Source organism: Nerophis ophidion, unplaced genomic scaffold (assembly GCF_033978795.1).
Source record: "Nerophis ophidion isolate RoL-2023_Sa unplaced genomic scaffold, RoL_Noph_v1.0 HiC_scaffold_77, whole genome shotgun sequence".
NCBI classification, from domain to species: Eukaryota; Metazoa; Chordata; class Actinopteri; order Syngnathiformes; family Syngnathidae; genus Nerophis; species Nerophis ophidion.
Genome location: NW_026906999.1, coordinates 320328 through 341763, shown reverse-complemented (window position 1 = coordinate 341763; position 21436 = coordinate 320328). Strand labels below are relative to the sequence as shown.

The window sequence follows — 21436 nt, the reverse complement described above, 5'->3', positions numbered from 1 at the left end:
GTTGTGAAAAAACTACTCAAGTACTGAGTAACTGATGAGTAACCTGTTTGTTTAATGACTACGGCAAAAAATAATGCACAAAAACATAAAAATAGCAATGAGCAAATTCAGAGACAGGAATATCTCTTAAGCAACTAAAACGATAATATATGTTAAATAATAATACATTAAAATAAAAAAAATATGGCACATTGAGCCACAATATAGCACCATAGGCTCAGTAGGCATTGATTGATTGGTACTTTTATTAGTAGATTGCACAGTACAGTACATATTCCGTACAATTGACCACTAAATGGTAACACCACAATAAGTTTTTCATCCTCAATCAATTACTCAATTAATGACCAAGTCGAGGTGATCTACCTCATATATACATATACAGTGCATGTACATATATAAACATACACAAAGACATGTATAATTCTTATATATATATATACATATATATATATATATATTTATATACATACAGTATATATATATATATATATATATATATATATATATATATATATATAGATATATATATATGTATATGTATATATATATATATATATATATATATATATATATATATATATATATATATATATATATATATACATATATACATACATACATTTATATATACAGTATCCATCCATTTTCTACCGCTTATTCCCTTTGGGGTCGCGGGGGGCGCTGGTGCCTATCTCAGCTCCAATCGGGCGGAAGGCGGAGTACACCCTGAACAAGTCGCCACCTCATCACAGGGCCAACACAGATAGACAGACAACATTCACACACTAGGGACCATTTAGTGTTGCCAATCAACCTATCCCCAGGTGCATGTCTTTGAGGTTGGTTGTTACTTTGGCGGCAAACTCCGTAGCTTGCTAGCTTGTTTGCGCTGGCTTTTGGAGACTCTTATTTTGTTAGCGCAGGCGCGATGGAGCAGCGCTTTTATTGTGAAGACAGGAACTGTGCGATCAGTCTTTAGGCTTTGGACAGGAAATATGGTTGAAATAAAAGTGTCTTTTTTCCTTTACACTTTCGATTGATTGATTGATACTTGTATTAGTAGATTGCACAGTACAGTACATATTCCGTACAATTGACCACTAAATGGTAACACCCCAATAAGTTTTCAACTTGTTTAAGTCGGGTTCCAGGTGGACGGTCATGTGACCGCCTGGCTCTGTTTGATTGGTCCAACGTCACCAGTGACGGCTTTTGATTGGTAAAACGCAGGCATGCATATCCTACTTTGAATGTGTGTCTGAAAAAGTAGCGTTTCTTCCCTATAAATATACTCAAGTAAAAGTATGTTGCATAAATACTACTCTTAGAAGTACAATTCATCCCAATAGTTACTCAAGTAGATGTAACGAAGCCAATGTAGCGCGTTACTACCCACCTCTGGTACTCATAACCACATTCTACGCTTGGGATGGTTTCCTGCTGGCTCCGCTGTGAACGGGACTCTCGCTGCTGTGTCTTGGATCCTCTTTGGACTGGACTCCCGCGACTGTGTTGTATCCATTGTGGATTGAACTTTCACAGTATCATGTTAGACCCGCTCGACATCCATTGCTTTCCTCCTCTCTAAGGTTCTCATAGTCATCATTGTCACCGACGTCCCACTGGGTCATTATTGTCACCAATGTGGGCCTACCGAGGATGTCGTGGTGGTTTGTGCAGCCCTTTGAGACACTAGTGATTTAGGGCTATATAAGTAAACATTGATTGATTGATTGATTCTAGCTGTCCGCATGGCGACATACACCACTTCACAGGGCTACCGCGCATGCTCGTCACTACTGTTGCATGCTGGGTAGTGTAATTCTGGTACTCCCTAGCTCAAAACATCACAGCCATGACTCTTTGGCCCCGCCCCTAAGTGACGCATGCGTGGAGGATATGTTCTTCGCAGCAAAGTCCTCCTTTACTCCACACACGCTTCTAAGCCTCGGCACATCTACTAACTACACTTTATTCATCCTCCGTGTCAGCATCAACTCCACTCGTCTCACTCAACTTTGGACATTATTAGGCCCGCTTAGATTGCTCCTTGTTTGAGCGCGCTAGTTAGCCTAGCATGCTAGTTAGCTTAGCTTGTTAGCCGCTAACAAAGAGACGCGGATTTGATCAACACATCGCTTAGTTAAGATCAAGTGTGAGAGTAAAGTGTTGTGATTGTGTGAAAATGTGTGAAAGAACCGTAGCAGAGTACGAGGAGGAACTTTCTCGGACAAAAGATGACAACATGAGACTACGTCAACTACTGGAGGCTGTTTTCAAGAAACCTCAAGTTGTTTTACACAGAACAGGTTTGTTTACTTCTTACTCTCACATCTTTACTAACTTTAAACATGACGTGTTTGATTAATAATTTATCAATAGGTGTACTCAGACACGTGATTGTTATTGTGTTATTGATGTGATTATCAGACGGCAGTCATTTCCATTAGATAATGTCCAAATAGAGGTGGTTTGGCACACTTACAATTAAAAAAACAAAAATAATGTTGTTTTTTATCAGATATGTAGTAGTATTGTATATGTGGATGGGGGCCCTGCTTTGGAAATAATGTGTACCCCTTTCAGAGATCACATTTAGTTCCACTTCAAACATTCACATGTTGCACAATGAGATGAGATGGTATAACGTGAACAGTTCTGGAACTTTCTAACTCGGGGGAAAGAACGGGATCTCGTTGGAAGCGCGATGTATGAGCAGACGCCGTTTGGGTATAACAAAATGGTGTCTGCCAGTGTAGTTTACAATGTCACTACTTCAGTAGTTGTCAAACTTTTTTCACCAAGTACCACCTCAGAAAATACTTGGATTTCCAAGTAGCACCATCATGAACAACAATAAAATACAGTAGCATAGTAGGCCTTAATTATTCATTCAAAACAAGGAAGACACATTATTTAACGAGTATATTAAATCATTTTAAATACTGTTGCATTACACACAGTTTGAACAATAACACTGTTTGCATGTAGGAAAATAAAAGACTGTACTTAAAGGCCTACTGAAAGCCACTAGAACCGACCACGCAGTCTGATAGTTTATACATCAATGACTAAATTGCAATTTTAAATTTCCCGCGAAGTTTCCTGTTGAAAACGTTGCGGAATGATGACGCTTATGTTGACGCGTGCTTGTGACATTATTGGTGGTAGTGGACATTTTATTCCAGCATCACTCACAGCTAAATTTAATCGCACAATTACACAGTATTCTGGACATCTGTGTTGCTGAATCCTTTGCAATTTGTTCAATGAAAAATGGAGACTGTAAAGAAGAATGCTGTTGGTGAAATGCGGTGGATTGCAGCTGCCTTTAGCAACACAAACACAGCCGGTGTTTCTTTGTTTGTTGTGAAGCTTTAATATGGAACAGAGGGGTCAAGCAAACATGTTTCTCTACCACATATCAACCGGCAAGTTTCGGTGAGAAAATTGTGGTAATAAGTCGGCTCTTATCGTAAACATGAGCGGAGCTTGTGTGGTTCTTCCTGCAGCTGTCAAAGAGGCAGCTGTGACTTTCTTGACTCCTCCATGGCTTCCCTCAGAGACACTGGCGGTCACCACACCCCTCCGACTTTCAGGTACGACTATATAATCTCACTAAAACTCTACGAACACAATAAGCAGATAAAGGATTTTCCAGAATTATCCTAGTAAATGTGTCTAATAACATCTGAATCGCTACCACTGCCCTCGTCTTTTTTTTTCTTCTAGTCCTTCACTGTCGCTTTCCTCATCCACAAATCTTTCATCCTCGCTCAAATTAATGGGGAAATCGTCGCTTTCTCGGTTTGAATCCCTCTTGCTGCTGGTGGCTATGATTATAAACAATGTAAGGAGCCCTACAACCAGTGACGTCACACGCACATCATATGCTACTTCCGGTAAAGGCAAGGCTTTTTTATTACCGACCAAAAGTTGCGAACTTTATCGTCGATGTTCTCTACTAAATCCTTTCAGCAAAAATATAGCAATATCGCGAAATGATCAAGTATGACACATAGAATGGACCTGCTATCTCCGTTTAGATAAGAAAATCTCATTTCAGTAGGCCTTTCAAATATACGCAGTGCACACCGGATAGATTCTGGTGCGCACCAGATAGTTTCTAGGATGCAGCTTCCTCAGTTGACCTCTGACCTGGTCCACAGAGATGACTAATGTCTGGTGGAGGAGGAGGAAGGGGGTGCAGCCATGGCTTGCGGGGCGAAGAAGAGGGGGTGGATGCAATGAGGAGTGGGGGGTGGGGAGGACACGTGCTGGTTAAACCGGTTGAAGAAGGTATTCATCTCATTGGCCCTCTCTATTGTCCCCTCTACTGCTCTGGTCTTTGTCTTGTGGCCCGTGATGGTTTTCACACTTTCCCAGACCTCCATCATGTGTTCTGCTCCAGCTTCTTCCTGTAGCTGTCCTTAGTCTTCCTCACGCGTCCTTTCACCTCCCGCTGTGCTGCTCTCATTGCCTCCCTGTCTCCACTCCTGAAGGCAGCTTTCTTCTTGTTGAGCACAGCTTGAACCTCCTGTGTTACCCAGAGTTTGTCATTAGGGTAGCTCTGAACGGTCCTAGCAGGGCAGATCATGTCTAGGCAGAAGTTGAGATAATCCGTAGAACAGTGAGTCTGACCATCAATGTCCTCACCATGTGGAAACTGTGTACCATTTGTCTGTCACAGAATGACATCACACTAAGATATTCAGTGACAGTTTTCTTTAGTTATTCAGAATTTTGGTACAGTATCAATCAATCAATGTTTATTTATATAGCCCTAAATCACAAGTGTCTCAAAGGGTTAAAAAAGGTAGTAAAAATCTTTTAAACATAGTGTTTGGTAGTGACTGCGATGAGGTGGCGTCTTGTCCAGGGTTTACCCCACCCTCCGCCCAATTGTAGCTGAGATAGGCACCAGCGACCTCAAAGCGAATAAGCGGTAGAAATGGATGGATGGTATGGGTGTGCGAGTGAAATTTTATGAAATTTGTAGGTATATTCTTGCTATCGTTTACATTTTCAGAATGTATAATATTGTGTTTTAGAGAAATGCTTTGACATTCTTGTCAGGTTCAAACACCGATGACATCTATTTGACAAGACAAGAAGCAAAGAAATCAAACAGAAACATTATTCAATTTAGCTCATGAGGAGAAACGTCTGGGCTGCAACTTCGTACAGTTTCCCACCACGCTCTGACGAGGGAGTTCCACGCGTCCTCTTTTATTTGGGCCTTTTCTGATTACATAGCTGCAGCTGTTTTTAAAGGGAGGGGGGGTCGTAAACAGCTTTTCCCCTCGGTCATAAACAGTTCAATGAAAAGGTGGAACTGCGTCAGGTCTGCTCCCTCCACTTTGTCGATCTTGGATAAACAAGGTCTTCCTTTTGCTGTCTATAGATCAAAGAAACCGACACCCCCATGTCCCATCCAATCGCACACAGTAGAGTTTTATATGTCTTTTGCTTGATAAGATGAAAAACAGCTTTTGTCTTCTCGCAGGGGACCTGAACTCAATGTAACACAAAGTTGTGTGATAACTTTTATACAATTATTCTGACAATTTTGTTATTATTATTAATATTATCTGGAATCAATTTTTGGTAGCAGCAAAGTGGCAATTTGTTTAGCGTTTAGCTCTGAAAAGGGTATTTCAACAAGTAAACAGTACAGTAGGTACTAGATTTATATATGTGTAATGCCCATAAGGGTATTCCAGTAGAATATACAGAGATAAGATGTGTCAATGTCAAATTATTACTTGAAATCAATTTTTGTCAGCAGCAAAGTGGTTGTTTTGGTATGTTTTAGCTTTGTAAAGGGTATTTCTACAAGTAAACAGTACAGTAGGTACTGGATTTATATATATGTAATGCCCATAAGAGTATTCTGGTAAAATATGCAGAGAAGAGATCTGTCAATATCAAAATATTACTTAAAATACATTTTTGGCAGCAACAAAGTGGCCATCTGGGTAGATATTTGCTCTAAAAAGGGTATTTCAACAAGTATACAGTACAGTAGGTACTGTTGCGTCAGACCAGATGTTCCTCCAAGGGAATTTAAGTTACTGGTCAATCCCAAATTCTTTTGATGACATATATGCTGAGTAAGAAGGATCATCAAAACAGAATTGGAATATTATTCATACCGGCTTCCTAAGTTGTTCTAACATTCAAACGGGAAGAGACTACTTCTTGAACCCGCAAACAGCCCCCACCTTCCCCAGATGAGACATACAGGTTCATTGTTCGACTAAAGATAAGATATTTAGGGAGTACTCCAACTCCCCACATTCCAAAGCTTCAAGGTTAACACACACAGTTTACTTGCGGACAAACTGAAAGAGAACAAATAGAAAAACACCAGCTGTTTTCAAATATGACTATGAATATAAAGGAGTAACTCTTGCATATATAAATATATATTCTCCACAATCCCCCTTCAGATCTTCTCCAAAAGATCTCTATCACTAGTGCAACACTTCTAAAGCACGCCCTACATTAAAGTAGGTGCTGTTTTGGTTTTCGAGCAAGCTAGCAATAAACAACCATGGGAGATAGATGGAGGGAGTCCACGTCAATGTCGTCATGGTCACTAGCAATAAACAATCATGGGAGGTAGATGGAGGGAGTCCACGTCAATGTCGTCATGGTCACTAGCAATAAACAATCATGGGAGATAGATGGAGGGAGTCCACGTCAATGTCGTCATGGTCAGGGAAGGAAACTAACAGTCCTCGAAAGTCAATACTGTGCTTGATCCCTTCAGTGACATACCAATCTCAGAAACAGGGTGGGGTTGAGCTTCGACAGCTCTAACAATGATGCGGGTGCATAGAGACCTAGCACAAGGGGCGATAGAGCATCCGCATGAGTCTATAACAGCCAAGAAAACTCCAACGGAGACCAGGGCAGACTTAATTAGGTCAAACTACCTGCCAAAGGTGTTGTGGAGCCAATCTTTAAAGGGTTCAGAAACTTCAGTAAGTTCTTTAGACAGGGCTCGGAGGCCTTTTAAGGCCCCCTGGACTGAGTCATCGGGGCAAGTTGTTCAGCAAGTCCCTCAACAGCGTCCCGAGTCAGGTTGGTCAGTCTCAACAGATTATAAAAAACATAGTTACTAAGTTCTACATTTTTAGTAGCAGTCACAGGAAAAATAGCACTAATGATAGGAAGGTTCTTGGCACCTGCACAGGATTCACACCACAATTTGTGCTCCCCACAATACCAAACTAAGTCAGCCCGTGCCCAAGGCCCTGTTTTTGAGCCATCTAACAGACCTGTGCACCAGGAAAAGTCAATGTCACTCAATTTTTGGGGGGACGCAGACGGTCCTGTGAATTAAAAACGTGTAATTCAGCTTTTGGGCTACAAAAGGAAGAAGTCGGGTGGAATTGTCAACAGAGGGGTACACACTAGCCAACAAATCACAACCTGGCGTCGTGGGTTCAGAAAACAAGGAAATAAGACAGTTTGAGCCATTTGTTACTGCCAACTTAAAAGGGGCGGGATAAATGTGGGGAAAGCGAAGTCCAGCAGAACAAGCAATACAGTCACCTAGATCTTAGCTCTTGTCCAGGCTAGTCATCCACCTGAGCCACAGGTTGCCTGCGCCCGCTCTTATGGTCAAAGTTACCAGATCTTCGGTGGTGATGTAGTTAGTATAACAAAGATAGAGGTCACAACCACGGTAATTGCTATTACGTCCCCCGCAATTAATCACACTGCACAGGTAAAAAAAGTAAGTCTTGCTGTCTCCCTTAACCCAGTCTATTTCAAGTCCGCCATATGTTCCAAGACATTTGTCAGTCACTGTCGTCAAGAAGGAGGGACAAGGACAGTAGAACATGCCCAAACACCAGTCCCTCAGGGAATACTGCTGGGTCTAACATCCAGCCTTTGGTCTATAAAAATCAAGGTAATTTAGGTAACGAAACGGCGATCAACATCAAATTTTTCACTTGTTTCAAAGATGCAAAAATCTATGCGGAGAAGAAGCAAGAGAAAATAAGAAACAATTAGCATATGGACTGGTCTCAAGCAATGATATACAATATAGCAGTTGAGCAAGTCTGGAAGATCTACACGACGGTAGACGGCAGCTCAACGGAGGGAGATCTCTCTCAGCGTCGTCTTCCGGGCCCCTTCTTTGGCAGGTTCCTCAGCCGGAGTGCAGAGGGGGAGGTGGTACCAGGTGTCCCCTTTACCAGCTAGTCGAAGGGCGTGGGGCCGTCCGTTCCACGACCTTGAAGGGACCAGTCCACCTGAGCTCCGTCCACTTGCGCTTGATGACTTTGACCCTGACCCACTCAACGGGCGGAAGGGAATTTGGAGTGGCGGTGTGTCATCCTCAAATCTGTACAGAAGAACTGACACACAAATTCTGCATTTTGTAAAAATACCATTTTGGTCTCACGCTGAGCTAGCTTATGTAGCCGAGGATCGGACCGCCAAGTGCCCTGACTTCGGCTTTCGCCCAGCTCACAATGCACCCGACCTCTATGGCACCCGACCTCTATGGCCCCTCCTATGAGTGGTGAGCCCATTGGAGGGATGACCCACGTTGCCTCTTCGGGCTGTGCCCGCCCGGGCCCCATGAGGACAGGCCCGGCCACCAAGCGCTCGGCATTGTGCCCCAACTCCAGGCCTGGCTCTAGAGGGGGGCCCAGATGACCTGCGTCCGGGCGAGGAGGAAATCAGAGTCCATTTTGTTGTGTATCCATAGAAGTCTTCAAGCTGCTCTTTGTCTGATCCCTCACCCAGGACCTGTTTGTCTTGGGAAACCTTACCAGGCGGCATGAAAGCCCCTGGACAATATAGCTCCAAGGATCACTGGGACACTTAAACTCCTCTACCACGGTAAGGTGGCAGCTCAGAGAGGAGAGGTGTTTCAGGCATCTGGTCAGGATGCCACCCGAACGCCTCCCTAGGGAGGTGTTTAGGGCACGTCCAACCGGTAGGAGGCCACAGGGAAGACCCAGGACACGTTGGGAAGACTGTCTCCCGTCTGGCTTGGGAACGCCTCGGGATCCCCCGGGAAGAGTTGGACGAAGTGGCTGGGGAGAGGGAAGTCTGGACTTCCCTGCTTAGGCTGCTGCCCCCACGACCCGACCTCGGATAAACGGAAGACGATGGATGGGTCTCACGCTGATTCCTCCTTCCAAGGGAGCTGCTGGTCCTGGGAAGGGCTGATCTGTATGCAGTTCATAGGGTGAAAAATTCAAAGGGCGAAAAAAACAGTTTTATTCACGGACATTCGAATGATCATTAACGCTAATGGCAACATGTCAATCTAATTCAATTTAGTCTGTGCACAGATTTTAGCCAATTTGTTTTGATGCTTTGGTTCATTCTCTCAACCTTACCTTGGGACTGAGGATGGTAAACCGAGCTGAATCTGTGTTCTATAGGACCTTTTCGACCAAGACTAAGTGAGCATTTTTAATATGGGTGCCTTTGTCTGACCTAATCTTTTTGGGGAAACAATGTCGGGGTATTAGGTCATTCACAGGCTATTTAATTACTGATTTTGCATCCTCCTTTGAGGTTGGAGTTTCTTCCGGCCAACCACTGTAATTGTCAACGCAAGTCAGCAAGTACCTTTTCCCCTTTTCCCCATGATCAATCTCCCCCCTCTGTTTCTGAAAAAAGGGACTGTGTTTGCAGTACTATCACTTTCAGAAACATCCAAGAAAAAGGACAGCCGATAGTCAAGCCTAGCAAGCGCAGAGATTCAAAATTCTAGATTTTTTTATTGTCTTATGCACAGTTAAACAGACAGTTTGCCGCACAATGAAAATCTTACTTTGATAGTCCACCCTTCAACAAGTCACACGGTACTGAGCTAAAAATAAAAAAGTCAAAATAAAAATGTTATATACAAGGCACAGTAAGTAACATAACATTATTGCACATTCTGATTGACAGTCAACAGTATAAATATGGAGGTGACCTTGGGTCACAGCAGCAGTTAAAAGTGTCTTCAGTGAACAGAGGTGAAACGTGTCTACAGTGATGGTTCACAGTTCGGGGGTGGTCATGGTAACTGTCTGTTGTTCAAAAGATAAAAGTAAAACAGAGGTGGGGGGGGGGGTAGCTAGCATTCACAAGCCTGATAGCCTGTGGGTAGAAACTGTTTGTCAATCTGGTAGTCCTGGATTTCAGGCTCCTGTATGGTCTGCCTGATGGTAGGAGGCTGAAGAGACTGTGTACTGTCCTTGATGATGATGTGTGCTCTCCTGGTGGCCCTGGTAGACTACATGTCCTGTAGTGAGGGGAAGGCTGCTCCTGATATGTACTGAGGAGTTTCAATCACTCCCTGGAGTGCCTTCCTGTCCTTAGCAGTGCAGTTTCCATACCAGACCGTGATTGAGCTGGTAAGGACACTCTCAACCGTACTTCTATAGAAGTTGCTGAGATTTTTGGGTGGCATTCCAAATTTTCTCAGCCTTCTTAGGAAGTACAGTCGCTGCTGGGCTTTCTTTAATGTTTGTTGGGTGTTGTGTCCCCAGGTGAGGTCCTCGCTGAGGTAAGTCCCGAGGAATTTAAAGGTTCTCACCCTTTCCAACTCTGTCCCTCCTATGTACAGAGGTGGGTACTGTTCACTCCTTCTCCGTGGGTCAATAATCATCTCCTTGGTCTTGTCTGTGTTCAAGGAGGGATTATTTTCCTGACACCAAGCCTCCAATTCCGCTAACTCCCTTCTGTACACTGCCTCAGATCCCCCGGTGATCAGTCCGACGACCGTAGTATCATCTGCAAACTTGATGATAGTGGTGTTGTTCTGGAAGGCCACATAGTCGTGTGTGAAGAGGGTGTACACTAGGGGGCTCAGCACGCAGCTCTGGGGCGTCCCTGCGCTTAGAACCTTTGTGTCTGATGTCTGGTTGCCGATTCTGACTGACTGGGGACGGTTTGTGAGAAATGTCAGGACCCAGTCACAGAGAGCTGGTGTCAGACCAACAGTGAGAAGTTTAGCACTGAGTTTTTGTTGGATGACCGTGTTAAAAGCAGAGCTGTAGTCAATGAATATTAGCCTGGCACAGGGGCCTGATGGCGGTGGTCTTGAAGCAGGTGGGCACAACAGCTTGTGCTAGTGACAAGTTGTATATGTCAGCAAGTACATTAGCCAGCTCTGATGGAAAGACCCTGAGGGCCTGGCTAGGGATATTGTCTGGGCCGTCTGTCTTCCGTGGGTTTGTACTCCTCAAAACTGTATGTACTTCTGTTGTTGTCACAGTGAGCGGTGGGTCCTGCGTGCGCTCAGAACCCCTCTCTGTTGGTTGGTGTTGAGGACCTCGAAGCGGGAGTAAAACTCATTCAGCTCATCTGGCAGTGAGCGTTGGCTGTTTGTGACCCCCCTGCTCCCCTGCTTGCAGTCTGTGATGTGTTGCAGGCCTTGCCACATCCGCCGGGAATCTGTGGTGGAGTAGAATCCCTCCAGCTTTAGTCTGTATTGTCTCTTGGCTTCGCTGATGGATTTACACAGTTCATATCTGGCCTTATTCTAGTCCTCAGCGTTGCCTGAGACAAATGCAGTGGAGCGGGCATGTAGTTTAGACCGAACATCACAGTTAATCCAGGGTTTTTGGTTTGGGTATATCTTGTATTGTTTTGTGGGAACAATGTTTTCCACACACGTACTGATGTAGCCAGTTACACTGGAAGCATATTCCTCTATGTCCACAGTACCGTCATCCCTCTGAGCAGCAGTTTTGAACATGTCCCAGTCTGTACTCCCAAAGCAGTCCTGAAGCACTAGTTCAGTGTCTTCATTCCAAACTTGAACAGTTTTACTCACTGGGGGGGCTTGCTTGAAGCGCTGTCTGTATGCTGCACATAGAAAAGCTGAAATGTGATCAGATAGTCCAAAGTGTGGTCTGGTTACGGCGTGGCGAAGTTGGTAGAGTGGCTTTGCCAGTAATCTGAGGGTTACTGGTTCAATCCCCGCCATCTATCATCCTAGTCACGTCCTTTGTGTCCTTGCTCCTGATGGGTCCTTGTGAGCGCCTTGCATGGCATCTCCCACCATCAGTGTGTGAATGTGTGTGTGATTGGGCGAATGTGGAAATACTGTCAAAGCGCTTTGGGCTCCATAAAATGGGGTAGAAAAGCGCTATACAAGTACAACCCATTTGCCAATTTACCATTTGTAGACTCCACTCCCATTGCAGTACACCTGGTCCAGAGAGTTTTTTCCCCTTGTATGAAAGTTCTCATATTAATGGTATTTAGGGAGGACACTCTTTAGGTTGCGGTGGTTAAAATCCCCAGCTATCGTGAACGCAGCATCAGGGAGTGGGGTCTCTTGTTTACTGATGACGTCATGCAGCAGCTTTAGCGCTGTAGTGGAGTCCGCCCGTGGCGGGATGTAAACAGACAGTATAAACACTGCACTGAACTCCCTTGGCAGGTAAAAAGGTCTGCATTTCACCATCAACAACTCAATGTTGTCCGAGCAGTGTCTTTCAACCACCTGTACGTCCGAGCACCAGCTGTTACTCACGTAAACACAGACCCCGTCGCCTTTCCTGAAGCCTTTGTCCGGTCTCCACGGTAAACTGAGTGCGTTGGTAGCTGGATAGCAGAGTCTGGGATGCTGTCCGAAAGCCAGGTTTCCGCGTAAATAAGAGCACAGCATTCTCTCAGTTCACGTTGGGATGTAGTCCTGGTTCTCAGCTCATCCAGCTTGTTGTCGAGTGAGCGCACGTTAGCTAGCAGCAGGCTAGGTAGTGGTGGTCGTGTAGCTCTAGTCTTTAGCCTAGCATGTAGCCCCGCTGTCTTGTTGTTGTTGTTTTGTGGTTAGCTGGCTCTCGTCGTAGCAGAAAGTTGAAGTCCGTCAGACTAGAATTGAGCTTGTGGTGAGCTTTTCCGATGTCCAGAAGTGCATCTCTGTTATATCTCACTGTTGCATGCAAAAACTTTACATTTAGGATGCAAATTACAAACCCCGTTTCCATATGAGTTGGGAAATTGTGTTAGATGTAAATATAAACGGAATACAATGATTTGCAAATCATTTTCAACCCATATTCAGTTGAATATGCTACAAAGACAACATATTTGATGTTCAAACTGACAATTTTTTTTTTTCTCAAATAATCATTAACTTTTTTTATTTTATTTTTTTTATTTTTATTTATTTATTTCGGCAATCTTCACATAAAACAAAGAACAACAAAAAAAGAAAAAAAAAAAAAACACTCATTTGAGCAATGATTGAGCCGAAAGGGTGTAGGTTGAAGCAACGCTTATATAAACCTACCCCATCACAACAAGAACAAGGTTCAAAATATATAAAATCTAAAACATGATTCACTTATATTACTTTTTTTTTAAACAATATATAAGCAACATATATGTAGCACACGTCTCATATACACAGTTTAACATTTAAATCAAACATATACATTTGTACACTTATATATATACATATATATATATATATATATATATATATATATATATACACAATCTATTTAAATTCCATATAAAGTGGTAATATATACATTTTAATATAACCTATATGTATAATTATGAAATCATAAATTGTATTTATATACATATCATATATTATTGTCTTTCTAAAACAATGTTTGCTCTTCTTTCTTATATTTACTAATGATAAATGATTTAAAAAGCTTTTTAAACTGGTTTATGTTGGTGCTGTGTTTTATTTCATCCTTTAAACAGTTCCATATTTTAACCCCTGCTATTGTTATACTCATTCGTTTCTGCGTTGTTCTACAATATTGGATCTTAAAAAGTAGTTCTCCTCTTAAATTATAATTCCCTTCTCTTTGTAAAAATCTTCTCTGTAACCCTGTTGGAAGTGAATGTTTACTTGCTTTATAAATCATTTGGGCAGTCTTGAGTTGGATGAGATCTGGTAGTTTTAAATCAAATGTTTTTATAAATAATCCATTAGTGTGTTGTCGGGGTCCTGTGTTATGTCTCAGTCTGATGGCCCTTTTTTGCATTATGAATAGTGGTTGGATGTCCGTCCTGTATGTATTTCCCCAAACTTCTAGACAGTAACTCAAATATGGTAAAACAAGTGTACAATAAAGAGTGTGTAATGTTTTTTGATGAAGAATGTGCCTTGTTTTACCCAGGACAGCAATACTTCTGGCCAACTTCCCTTTGATGTATGTAATGTGTGACTTCCAGCAGATCCTGTGGTCCAAGATCACACCCAAAAATTTGATTTTGTTTACTCTTTCTATACTAACATTGTCTTTATATAATTTTACATCTATATCATTTGTCGTATTTCCAAATAACATAAAGTTAGTTTTATTTAGGTTTAATGATAATTTATTAGCATCAAACCTTTTTTTTAGTTTACACATCTCCATGGTGACGGTCCTCAGGAGCTGCTGCAAGTCCACATCAGAACAGAGTACATTGGTGTCATCCGCAAATAACACATATTTAAGGTTTTCAGTTACTTTACAAATATCATTTATATACATGATGAACATCTTGGGCCCTAAGACTGACCCCTGTGGTACCCCACATTTAATATTTAACCAACATGATTTTTTGGGTGATATCTGTACAAACTGCTTTTTATCAGATAAATAACTTTTTATCCATTCCAGAACAATACCCCTAAAACCATATTTTTCCATTTTTCTAATAAGAATACTATGGTCTACTGTATCAAAAGCCTTCTTAAGATCTAAGAATACTCCTATTGTATATTTATTTTTATCAATACTGTCAGTTATTTCTTCAATTAAATCTGTTAATGCTTGTGCTGTTGATGGATTATTCCTGAAACCATACTGCCTATCTGTTAATAATTCATTTTTTTCTACAAAGCCATCGAATCTATTTATAAATATTTTTTCTAATATTTTGAAGAACTGTGGTAATATTGAGATTGGTCTGTAGTTTGTGAATAAGTGTCCGTCTCCCGCTTTGTGAATAGGAACAACTTTTGCAATTTTCATGAGTTGAGGAAATACTCCCATTTCAAATGAAAGGTTAAATAGATACGCTAATGGAGCACTAATTCCATCTATCACATACTTTAAAGTTTGCATGTCTATATCATCCACATCTTCGCTTGTTTTGTTCTTAAAACTTTTGACTATGTCCCTGATTTCTCTTTCTACTACTGGTTTTAAAAACATTGTTTTAGGGTTTGGGTTGATATAATCTGCTGCATCTATTTTTTTTCCCTTCTACATTTATCTCTTCTGCTAGTTTGGGTCCAATATTTATAAAATAATCATTAAATGTATTTACTATCACCTCCTTATCCTTAATCATGTTGTTATTTTCCATAAAGTATGGTGGGTATTGATTATCATCAGTTTTATTTCTAATAATACCATTTAATATTTTCCATACACCTCTTATATTATTCTTGTTATATTCCAGTTTATTTATATAATAATCTTTTTTACACATTCTGATTATATTGATTAGTTTATTTTTATATTTTTTATATTTATTTTCATTTACTAAAGTTCTATTTTTTATAAATTCCTTATATAAAATATTCTTTTTTTACAGGCATTTTGGAGTCCTTTAGTCATCCACGGTTTAAACTCGCCGTACTTTGACTTCCTTTTATAATTTACTACTGGACAATTTCCATCATATAGTATTTTAAATGTGTTTAAGAATTCTTCATAAGCTGTATTAACTTCTTTTTTATCATAAGTAGTATTCCAATTTTGCTTTTGTAGTTCATTCTTGAATTTGTTGAGCGTTTTCTCTGTTATGATTCTTTTATAGACAGTTTCACATTCATTCCTGATTTTAATTTTACTGGCACAGTTGTAGACCACAAAGACTGGGAGATGATCACTTATATCATTTATCAAGATTCCACATATTAGGTTGTCATCCATTATATTGGTAAATATATTGTCAATTAGGGTGGCACTATGTCATGTGATTCTTGTTGCTTTATTTATCAAAGATATGTTTGTCTATCTGTGTTGGCCCTGCGATGAGGTGGCGACTTGTCCAGGGTGTACCCCGCCTTCCGCCCGATTGTAGCTGAGATAGGCGCCAGCGCCCCCCGCGACCCCGAAAGGGAATAAGCGGTAGAAAATGGATGGATGGATGGATATCAAACTCATACTGTGCATTGTGTCTATAAATTCAGCTGTTTTTCTATTGCTACTTGTATGTATTAAGTCAATGTTAAAGTCTCCACTAATAAATATTTCTTTGTTATTCAATTTATAAAATAATCCTTCCATAGCTTTGGTGAAGGTTTCTATTTTGGATCCCGGAGTTCTATATATAAAACTAACTAGGATATTTTTTCTTCCTTCTCTTATAATCTCTACCGTTATACATTCCATTACTTGTTCAATGATAGATGTCATATTTTCAACTTTAATAAAGTTTAGATTTTTATCAATATAGAGTGCTACTCCTCCTCGCTTTTTATCTATTCTATCCAAATGCACAAATTCATATCCATTCAGACCAAAATCTACACTTATTTCTTGAGTTATCCAAGTTTCTGATATTGCTATATAATGCTAAAAGGTTTTACAAATTGACTTAAATATTCCTTTATATGGTGAAAGTTTGCAGACAGACTTCTACTATTAATATGTATAATTGTTAATTGGTTACTTAATTGTATACTGTCATTATATTGTTCATCTGTATAATATTTGCAATTCATTGCTATGCCATTGAAGACATTTTTTTCAGGGTCTATATCGTTTTCAAACATAGTGCAAAGTTCATATTTCACTCATTCATTTGCTGTTATATTAACATTCAATTACCAAGTTGGCAACATGATTTCTGGTTTCATCATTTGTACTTTTCAAGCTCCCCCATTTCTCTGATTACTAGAACCTTTGCTTCTTCAGGCGTGCCCTGTAGTTTTATCCAGACTTTGCAATTCCGTGTCCACGTGGACTGAATTTTCCCTTGTTTCTTTAGGGCCCTAGCCTGTCTTGCTATGTCCGAGTTTTTTTTTTGTTAAGTGCTCATTAATGTACACTGCCGTACCTCTTAACTTTTTGGACTGTCTCAAAAGATCAGTTTTTACTTTCCTGTTCGTTAACCTTATAATAATTGCTTGTTTTGCCAAGTTATCCCTTCGAGGGAGGGTATGACAGGCAGGGATAGCATTACTGTCTATCTCAATGTTCTTAGACTGAAAAAACTGCAGGACCTGTTGCTCCAGGTTTTCTAGCTCCGTCGTGGACTCATCCCCACCATTCTGTTCACCTGCAGTTGCTCGAGCATATGAGCGGTGTTTGGTGTTCAAGCCACTGACAATCACATCATCCATTCTTGTGTGTTGTTCAAGTTCATCAACACGTCTTTCCAATATTTTAATTGATTTGTCTTTTTCTACAATTATTTTTTTTAGCTCTCTAACTTCCTCCACTAGTTGACTAAGTGCAGTTTGTTGGTTTGCCACTCTGGACAACTCTTCAGACATAAAGTTAAGCGAGAGTTTTATTTCTTCCAGCTCGTCAACCTGTGCCTTCCTAGGAGGCATTGTTACTGTTGGTAACTTTAGAATGAGATGCCAGCAACACGTGACAAATAAGTTGGGAAAGGTGGAAATAAATACTGATTAAGTGGAGGAATGCTCATCAAAAACTTATTTGGAACTTCCCACAGGTGTGCAGGCTAATTGGGAACAGGTGGGTGCCATGATTTGGTATAAAAGCAGCTTCCATGAAATGTTAGGTAATTCACAAACAAGGATGGGGCGAGGGTCACCAATTTGTAAGCAAATTGTTGAACAGTTTTAGAACAACATTTCTCAATGAGCTATTGCAAGAAATGTAGGGATTTTACCATCTACGGTCCGTAAAATCATCAAAAGGTTCAGAGAATCTGGAGAAATCACTGCACGTAAGCGATGATATTATGGACCTTTGATCCCTCAGGCGGTACTGCATCAAAAACCGACATCAGTGTGTAAAGGATATCGCCACATGGGCTCAGGAACACTTCATAAAACCACTGTCAGTAACTACAGTCGGTTGCTACATCTGTAAGTGCAAGTTAAAGTTAAGTTAAAGTTAAGTTAAAAAGTTAAAGTACCAATGATTGTCAGACACACACTAGATGTGGTGAAATTTGTCCTCTGCATTTGACCCACCCCCTTGATCACCCCCTAGGAAGTGATGGGATCAGTGGGCAGCAGCGGTGCTGCGCCCGGGAATCATTTATGTTGATTTAACCCCCAATTCCGACCCTTGATGCTGAGCGCCAAGCAGGGAGGCAATGGGTCCCATTTTTTTTATAGTCTTTGGTACGACTCGGCCGGGGTTTGAACTCACAGCCTAACGATCTCAGGGCGGACACTCTAACCACTAGGCCACTGACGCTACTTTGCAAAGCAAAACCCATTTATCAATAATACCAAGGAATGCCGCCGGCGTCGCTGGGCCCGAGCTCATTTAAGGTGGACTGATGCAAAGTGGAAAAGTGTTCTGTGGTCTGACGAGTCCACATTTCAAATTATATTTGGAAACTGTGGATGTGGTGTCCTCCGGGAAAAAGAGGAAAATAACCATCCGGATTGTTATTGGCGCAAAGTTGAAAAGCCAGCATGTGTGATGGTATGGGGGTGTATTAGTGTCCAAGGCATGGGTAACTTACAAATCTGTGAAGGCACCATTAATGCTGAATGGTCCGCACAGGTTTTGGAGCAACATATGTTGTCCTCCAAGAAACATTACCATTGACGCCCCTGCTTATATCAGCAAAACAATGCCAAGCCACGTGTTACAACAGCGTGGCTTCGTAGTAAAAGAATGTGGGTACTTCCCTGGCCCGCCTGCAGTCCAGACATGTCTCCCATGGAAAATGTGTGACACATTATGAAGCGTAAAATACGACAGCGGGGACCCCGGACTGTTGAACGACTGAAGCTCTACATAAAACAAGAATAGGAAAGAATTCCACTTTCAAAGCTTCAACAATGAGTTTCCTCAGTTCCCAAACATTTATTGAGTGTTGTTAAAAGAAAAAGTGATGTAACACAGTGGTGAACATGCCCTTTCCCAACTACTTTGGCACGTGTTGCAGCCATGAAATTCTAAGTTAATTATTATTTGCAAAAAAAAAAGTTTATGAGTTTGAACATCAAATATTCCAAGATGGCGGCGCCCGGACGGGCTGCGACCTCGAGGGGCTCTTGCTAAAGATGGAACATTTGGCAGAAATACCGGACAATTCTACAAACTTTATGGCTGGCTCACATCGTGGTCACTCCGTGATCACGTACGACCGCCAGACACTTCTGGATGTGGACATATCGGGCCGTTTTGGACTGATAGACGCGTGCGTGCTAAACTTGCTAACTAGCATGGGAATACGTCGGCGGCTACATCCAGCGGCCTGTGAAGCAGGGGAGTCTAGTAGCAGCGGGGGCCGTCTACGGAGCAGACGCCAGCGGTGTGATCGGAAACGCGGATGTCGAGCGGGGCTAAAAACAAAGCAGAAGGCTAATCCCCACAGAACACCACTTCCCTCCATCCTGAAGACGGATTTAAATGGAAAATGCGAGACTACTGGTCTGGGTAAGGAGTCAGTTAAATTAGAACAAGTTTTTTCTGCTTTGAGTGTTTCAGAGTTGGACATGTGTTTTACCGAGGTGGCTAACTATGATGCGTGCAGTTTATCAAAGCAACAAACAAACAATCGGAAAATCCCCGTTACTGAGGTGGCTAACCATGATGCGTGCAGTTTATCAAAGCAACAATCAAACAATCGGAAAATTCCTGTCTTATCAATTCCTAGATATGGTCGTAACTATACTAAATGCACTGGGCATAATAAACACAACATTATTAATATTGCTACTACGGATAATTTGATCAAAAATTCCCTAAAACAGCCCACTACCTATAATATAAGTTTTTTAAACATAAGATCATTGTCTCCCAAAACGTTGTTAGTTAATGATATTATCAGAGACAACAATCTTAACGTCATCGGTCTCAGTGAAACCTGGCTTAAACCAAACGACTTTTTTGCGCTAAATGAGGCATGTCCTCCTAACTTTACACATGCGCATATTGCCCGTCCGCTTAAAAGGGGTAGGGGTGTCGCACTAATATACAACGAAAACTTTAACCTTAGTCCTAACATAAATAATAAATATAAATCGTTTGAGGTGCTTACTATGAGGTCTGTCACACCGCTGCCTCTACACCTGGCTGTTATCTACCGCCCCCCAGGGCCCTATTCGGACTTTATCAATGAATTCTCAGAGTTCGTTGCTGATCTAGTGACACACGCCGATAATATGATCATAATGGGGGACTTTAATATCCATATGAATACCCCATCGGACCCACCGTGCGTAGCGCTCCAGACTGTAATTGATAGCTGTGGTCTCACACAAATAATAAATGAACCCACGCATCGCAACGGTAATACGATAGACCTAGTGCTTGTCAGGGGTATCACCGTCTCCAAAGTTACGATACTCCCGTATACTAAAGTATTGTCCGATTATTACCTTATAAAATTCGAGGTTCAGACGCATGTTCGTCAAACTAATAATAATAATAACTGCTATAGCAGCCGCAACATTAATACGGCCACAACGACAACTCTTGCTGACCTACTGCCCTCGGTAATGGCACCATTCCCAAAGTATGTGGGCTCTATTGATAACCTCACTAACAACTTTAACGACGCCCTGCGCGAAACCATTGATAACATAGCACCGCTAAAGTTAAAAAAGGCTCCAAAAAAGCGCACCCCGTGGTTTACAGAAGAAACTAGAGCTCAGAAATGATTATGTAGAAAGCTGGAACGCAAATGGCGCACGACTAAACTTGAGGTGCACCATCAAGCATGGAGTGATGGTTTAATAACTTATAAACGCATGCTTACCTTAACTAAAGCTAAATATTACTCAAATCTCATCCACCGTAAAAAAAACGATCCTAAATTTTTGTTTAGTACGGTAGCATCGCTAACCCAACAAGGGACCCCTTCCAGTAGCTCAACCCACACAGCTGATGACTTTATGCAATTCTTTAGTAAGAAAATTGAAGTCATTAGAAAGGAGATTAAAGACAATGCGTCCCAACTGCAACGGGGTTCTATTAACACTGATACGATGGTATATACGGCGGATACTGCCCTCCAAAATAGTTTCTCTCGTTTTGAGGAAATAACATTAGAGGAATTGTTACAACGTGTAAATGGAATAAAACAGACAACATGTTTACTTGACCCTCTTCTTGGGAAACTGATCAAGGAGCTCTTTGTATTATTAGGTCCATCAGTGCTAAATATTATAAACTTATCACTTTCCTCGGGCACTGTTCCCCTAGCATTCAAAAAAGCGGTTATTCATCCTCTTCTTAAAAGACCTAACCTCGATCCTGACCTCATGGTAAACTACCGACCGGTGTCTCACCTTCCCTTTATTTCAAAAATCATTGAAAAAATTGTTGCG

General features: G+C 41.4%; 1 protein-coding gene across 2 annotated transcripts in view; it reads left to right on the top strand.

The window, feature by feature from the left end:
• The first annotated feature begins 1868 nt into the window (after positions 1-1868).
• The window catches only part of LOC133547176 (zinc finger protein 25-like), a 53807-nt gene continuing 34239 nt past the window's right edge, over positions 1869-21436 (top strand). Inside the window, exons 1-2 of one of the 2 annotated variants that reach the window (XR_009805357.1) lie at positions 1869-2312; positions 3516-3610. The gene's annotated coding sequence lies outside the window, so the exon portion shown is untranslated. Of the gene's footprint in view, positions 2313-3515; positions 3611-21436 lie in introns of those variants that run through there. The other variant, XM_061892997.1, reaches the window with a different exon arrangement.